General features: G+C 43.6%; 1 non-coding gene across 1 annotated transcript; it reads left to right on the forward strand.

Moving 5' to 3' along the window:
• Nucleotides 1–3,138: 3,138 nt before the first annotated feature.
• On the forward strand, nucleotides 3,139–3,222 carry TRNAL-CAA. Its single transcript has one exon. It is a non-coding gene; the product is annotated as a tRNA-Leu (tRNA).
• The last annotated feature ends 3,807 nt before the right edge of the window (nucleotides 3,223–7,029 follow it).

Below are 7,029 nucleotides of genomic sequence, written 5' to 3' on the forward strand. Positions count from 1 at the left end.
GGTCACAGGCCATGTACTATGAGCGCTGCCAAACTCACCGTACGGATTCATTCCATCAGTACTTAGAGCAAATCTTATATTTCTTGGGTCGTTGTCAAATTGAGGATACTCTCGGTTAAGATTTCTCCACTGGGACCCATCTGCTGGGTGTCTGATCATGTGATCCTCCTTACGGTCTTCTTTGTGCCACCGCATCAACTTAGCGTTATCCTTGTTTTTGAAAAAGCGCTTCAGACGTGGTATTATAGGGAAGTACCACACCAACTTTGCGGGAACTCTCTTCTTTACCGGCTGCCCATCAACATCACCTGGATCATCTCGCCTAATCTTATACCGCAATGCGTTGCAAACAGGACAAGCTTCCAAGTTCTCGTATTCACCGCGATACAGGATGCAGTCGTTAGGACATGCGTGAATCTTCTGCACGTCCAATCCAAGAGGGCAAACCATCTTTTTAGCTTCGTATGTTGTTGACGGCAATTCATTACCCTCAGGAAGTATGTTCTTTACAATCTTTAATAGCTCACCAAATCCCTTATCGGTTACACCATTAGTTGCCTTCCATTTCAGCATCTCCAGCGTGGTACCCAACTTCTTTTGCTCCGGTTTGCAATTAGGGAACAACGGCCTTTTGTGATCCTCCAACATCTTCTCGAACTTTAATGCCTCCTTCACAGTCTCACTGTCTTTCTGTGCATCAAGTAACGCCTGACCTAGCTCGTCAGGTGGCTCCTCTTGTGCAACATTTGCTTCACCCTCGTCCATTGGTTCATCTTGAAAGCCACCTGCTTCATGAACCCATGCCCAATCTGGAAGATTGTTATCACCATCGTCATCTTCTTCATTATCTTCCATCATAACTCCAACTTCGCCGTGCTTAGTCCAAAGACTATAGTTACTCATGAAACCATTCAAGGCCAGGTGATTCCATAGAGTATCTCTTTTTCGGAATTCCTTTTTATTTTCGCAAACACTGCATGGACAACACATTAAACCCTTTGGCGACCTATTTGCCATTGCCGCTTTGAGAAAAGAATCTAAACCCTGAATCCACGCCGAGGTGCTCCGACTTCCGTGCATCCATTGCCGGTCCATCTGTACAAATTAAAAAAAATCATGCTCATTATCCCTAAAAACAGGTTACTATGAAGTAATTAAAAAAAAATGTAAATATGTCATAGACCACCTATCTAGTAAATTTAAACTAAATAACAAAATAACTTGGCACAATAACATATAGACATGTCACCATGAAATAATTCAAAAAAACTCATTCTAAATGTGTGATAGTCAAACTATATAGTAATCATTCTCTAAAAAGCAACAAATCAATTCTACCTTGCTCAAATTAATGAACAAATTAATAAATCATGCTCATTTTTCCTCATCCTTAAAATCCTTAAAATTTTGCATAATAACATATACACATGTCCCCGTGAAATAATTCAAAAAAATTACTCTAAATGTGTCATAGTCAAAATATCTAGAAAACCTTCTCTAAAAAGTAACAAATCGATTCTATTTTACTCAAATTAATGAATAAATTGGAAAATTATGCTCATTTTTCCTCAACCTTAATATCACTATTTTCTTTATCTAGAAAGCATGAAACAAAGAATAAATACCGTGAAAGAAGAGTGGAAGAAGCTACTAACCTTTGGTGCACTTGGATGGGTGAAATCCTCACAAATTTGGGGGAAAATGGGCAGCACCTCCCCTCTAACACGCCATGAGAGAGAGGAGGAGCTCGGCCAAATGAAATGGTCGGGCTGGGGAAGGAGTGCCTGGCTTATACGGGGCAAGTTAGTGCCGGCTAGTGGATTTAGCCGGCACTAAGTGTGGACGTTTAGTGCCGGCTAGATTTACCAGCCGGCACTAACATGCAATTGACCAAGTTAGTGCCGGCTAGAATCACCAGCCGGCACTAACGTGTCTTTTGACCGTTGTGGCAGACGGGCTGACCGTTGGGGGATGGCACGTTAGTGCCGGCTGGAGTTTCTAGCCGGCACTAACGTACCCGCTTTGTACGGTTCATGCACGTTAGTGCCGGCTCCGTTTTGACCGGCACTAACGTGCTGGTACCAATGTGCGTTTCTCCAACAGTGGTGCCCACCATCCATCCTCTCGCTGGTGCACGTCGCTGACGTGCCGTACGTGTCGACGGTGTGTTGTCGCGCCCTCGTGTGCCGCTGATCGATGCCGTACTTCTTCCATCTAAGGCCCAGGCTGGGCGTGCTGGGGCAGGGGGTTGGAGCCCCCTTCCCCCATAGATCCTTTGGAGAAGCCCCCTGTGCCGCTGATCGATGCCGTACTTCTTCCATCTAGGGCCCAGGCTGGGCGTGCTGGGGGCAGGGGGCTGGAGCCCCCTACCCCCATAGATCCTTTGGAGAAGCCCCCTCCCCCCAACATTTTCTAAACCTAGATGAAGAGGAGGAAGGAGAAGAGAGGAGGAAAAAGAAGAGAAAGAAGAAAAAGAGGAAGAAAAAGGAGAGATTGTGCCCCCCCCTTCTCCTGGATCCGCCCCTGCCCCCATGTAGTAGTACCCACCACCCTCTATGGACCAAATCAGTGGCCACCTTAACTAAGAAGGGAGGGCCGAACAGGTCAGCATCAAACCAATTCACAAGAGGCTGATGCTGATATGACAAAAATGCAAATACCAGAGCAGTTGTGGCCAGCGCCGGAACCAGAATATTCTAAGAACGTGAGAAGCCAAGGCCAACATGTATTAATTGAAGAATACAACAATTAAGTATTCTTGACATTAAAATTTTAATTACAATTTTATTGTTCATACATCTAGTTAGGAACTATAAGTACAAAAGGATTAGCGAAAACAAACTTTTTCGTGTGGGCTACCTGATCAAGGTTGCCTTGTGCCTGCCTCCGCACTTTCCTACGGCGCGCCATCGAGCTCGGAAAAACTTTTTAAAAAATGTTGTAAACATGGGAGGATTAGATTTTTCATGTGAGATATACACGCATGTGGTGAGAATTTGAACTTAGAACATCTTGCCTCATGCAAACTCTTACTTGCGCAACACTTGTGATGGGAAGAGAGATGGTTTCGTTTTGATGTTGAGCAGAGATCTTATTAATTCAATAAATAACATAATATTAACAAAATTTACAACAAAAGTCAGGATGGCCGAGTGGTCTAAGGCGCCAGACTCAAGTTCTGGTCCTCTAACGAGGGCGTGGGTTCAAATCCCACTTCTGACAAACTTATCAATATGTTTTATATTTGTTTTTAAAAACTGTTCTCACGTTGTCCTTTGCTTTTTGTTTGGGTTCTGTATTATCATTTGACGATCTTGCTATTTTCCTTTCTCACGTTATCCTTTGCTTTTTGTTTGGGTTCTGTATTACCATTTGGCGATCTTACTATTTTCCTTTCGGGCTTGCTAGTGCCCGGTCGTCCGATGGGAACTTTTTCCATCGGACGCTCCATCAGTCCAATGTAACATCAAATAATAATATCTGCAACATAGAAAAAAAATATCTGCAACATAGAAAATCACTATTTGCAAAATTAAAAATATGTTAAAAAAGTTATTAACCATCTGTTGATGACGAGGAAAAAACCCACCGCAATATATGTTTCGTGTTGCATTGAACAATTGAATTTCTCATTCGAAAAATGCAACATCCAGATAAAACACTTGCAATATTTGTGTAACGCATATGCAATATTGCAACATCTAAGTTTATTTTTGCAACATGCACGTGAAACACTTACAACATTTTTTTTTGAATATCTGAAACATCTGAAACATAGTTTGCAACATGCAACACGCGCGCCGTCGCGCCGTCAAGCTCCTCCCATCTTTTTCTTCTACCTCTGCGCCTCATGGCAACGCTTGCGCCATGGTCGCCGGATGCGCGAGCTCCGCCCACGCCCGCACCGGCCGCCCACGGCCGCACCCGACTGAGCCCCGAGGAGGAGCTCCACCAGCGCCCGCGCCGGCCGCGCGAGCTCCGCCGTACCCAGTGCCCGGCAGAGCCCCGAGGAGGAGCTCCGCCGTACCCCGTGCATCGGCTGCGCGAGCTCCACCCGCGCCCACACCACGAGGAGAGGTCGCCGGGGTGGGTGAGGATGCCGCCGCAGACCAGGGACCGGATCTGTGGGCGTTGGGGCTTCCGATGGGGGAGGATGCAGGAATGAGGGAGGATGCGGGATTGGGGAGGGGCGCCGCCAGGTGGGGGAAGAGCTGCTGGGATGGGGAAGGAGGACGCCGGGGGTAGATGAGGGCGGCGCCGCCGACCATGGAGCTATGGAGGCCTGGAGGGCGCAGGCAGCGTGCATAATAGAGGGGACGAGAGAGGAGCGAGCCAGCAGAAAGAACGCAAAATGGGATGGTAGGGCGTCCGATCCGTCGGACGTCATATTCGGAGCATTACCGTTTTCCTTTTCGTATTTGCATGCCACAGTTCCCACAGTTTCCATATATGTGTACGGTATATCAAAGTAATATTGTTCTTATAACAAAGGCTGAGTTCTGGTATACTGTATATATTTCAAACATGAATCAAATTTCGTTCTAGAGGAAAGTTGGGATGGTTCTCAAATCACATACATCATCCCTCTCCAAAGCCAGCCAACATACAATCCCTTTTTGCCAATGGACAACACGACCTCATCGTATGTATTTATGTTGTCACCAGGCTGTCACAGTCAGTAACGAGCCATGACAAATGGACATATGGGTCAAACTCGCAAAACATTATTTTTCACTACATCCTTTGCTTACGATCATATTGGTATTGTTTGAACGAAAAAAGCTAAACTTGTTTAAATTCAATGAAGTATCACGTGCATCTACTCTCATCATCATCAGTATACCATCATATGTATGTTCATATACTCATTTATCACTTTGAGTATGTTCATATACTAATTCTAAGATACTTCAAATAGATATATATGAAAAATTTTAAAAGCATCTCTATTTTTTAAATATATTATGATTATACCTTAGTCTTAGTATATAAAAATAAGTATGTCCATATACTTTATGTATGATCACATCCAACATATATATCATCATAGATATTCTAGTATGAACACATACTCCACGTACATACTCTTTGTTGGATTAGATACGTACTACTTCATAAGATACATACGTGAGAGTAGCTACAAGCAAGTATAGAAAGGATTTTTCCCGTATCCATTTGAAGTATCTTAAAATTAGTAAATGAACATGCCTAAAGTGATAAATAAGTATACGGATATACACACGGTGGTATGCTGATGATGAGAGTAGCTACACGTGAGTGTAGAAAAAAATCGTCCTATATAATATACTGAATTTACTACATCCGTTTTTAAATGTATGACACCATTGACTTTTTCATAGTTTTGACTATTTATTTTTTCTACAAATATTTATGCAAATAGATAAATCTACAAGTTAAATCTAAAGTAATTTAATGGTAGACGTATTGGTACTCATTTTGCTTTATTATTCGATAATATTGTTGGTCAAAGTTTGGACAAAAATCTAACGGTGTTATATATTTATAAAAAATGGAGGTGGTAGTTTATTTTTCTAGGCATGTTAAGATATATATACAAAGTGGTCTACAAAAGGATTTAAAAAAAAAGAAAGATGGAAAATCAGTCTAAAATCCACAAGCCGTTCTGCTTAACCAAGAGGAGCATTTGGTTTAAATGATAGCAGAGGGAATGTCACAACACTAGATGTGAATTAAAGAAAATTAACAAAATGTCTCATGCTCAGCAAAAATATCTTGACATTAATACAAACAATATTGTTACCAAATCAATCTGCGGACGAACTTTAGCTAGAGCTGCTTGCATTGCTCCTACAATTGTACATTACTGCTGCATTCGTCAATTTCATCTTGAGCTTGCAAGATGAAACTAGATACTAGCTTAGTCAAGAAAATTTGGAAGGAGTCGATGAGGGGACTCTTGGCAAGGGCTTGGCTTCCGCAGACCTTTACGTCAAGTGCTCAGGTGGATTAAAGGGGTGCTTGATGGGTGAAGGCGATCAGAGATGGGGGTGTGAATGAGAGCTTTTGAAAAAAATCTCCTCAATGAGAATAAAGCCTATGTCCTGAATTCAACTCAGCCAACTAGTGACGAGCTCATCCTAGGAACGGTTAGGAAAAGCTCGACGCAAAGCGGAAGATGAAAAGCAATCTACTTGAGCAAAACACAGCACGAAGTGAAAGCAATGATTTACCAAGTGCCGAAAAAGCTTTTCCAAAAAAAGACATATAAAAGAGCTTTCTTCAAAGCTTTACTTAACCAAGCAAGCCACGATTCAACAAAGATTAGCAAAGCTTAAAAACAAGCAGAAGTAAAGCTTAATCAAAACACCGATCAAAGAGACTCACAAAAAGACTAGATCTAATTACTGCAAAGCCAATTTAAGCTTACTTGACTAAGCAGGCAAAGACTAGCTACAAGAACTAATCAACACAAATCAATTATGTATAAGCATGCCAGGTTAATATAGATTAGCAAGAACAAATGCTAATAAACTTGTTTAACCCACCAAGGTAGAAGATTGCTTGATCAGCAAAAGAAGTATGCTTTATTTGTTTATATAAAAGAAGTTGGACAAATGCTCCAGATGAGTCCTTTTGCTCTTCTATCTGCTTCCGCTTACACTCCCATGGAAAAGTAAAAGACAAGAAAAAAAATGCTCACCGGGCCTTTATTTCCTTGCTTTGCCTCCTGCCTGGGCTACCAGCCACGCCAGTAGCCGAGCTGGGCTACCAGCAGTGCCAGCAGCTGAGCTGACCTGCTGCTGCCAGGCTGAGCGGCCTTGCACTGCTTCTGGCGCAGGCCTGCTAGGCTGCCGCAGGTGCAGGCCTGCTGAGCGTGTTGCCTCTCGCGTGGCCTGCCTGCTGGCCAAGCAGCGAGCTGCATGGGCTGCGCCCGCCGCGGTGGGCTGTTCCCTGGTGGGCCGCTGCTACGCACCGGCCCGCCTGGCCGCCGCCGCGTGCTGCCGCGCTGACGGGAGAGATTGGATGAGCCTGCACCATTGTGCTTGA

This window comes from Panicum virgatum, chromosome 9N, assembly GCF_016808335.1.
Source record: "Panicum virgatum strain AP13 chromosome 9N, P.virgatum_v5, whole genome shotgun sequence".
NCBI lineage: Eukaryota > Viridiplantae > Streptophyta > Magnoliopsida > Poales > Poaceae > Panicum > Panicum virgatum.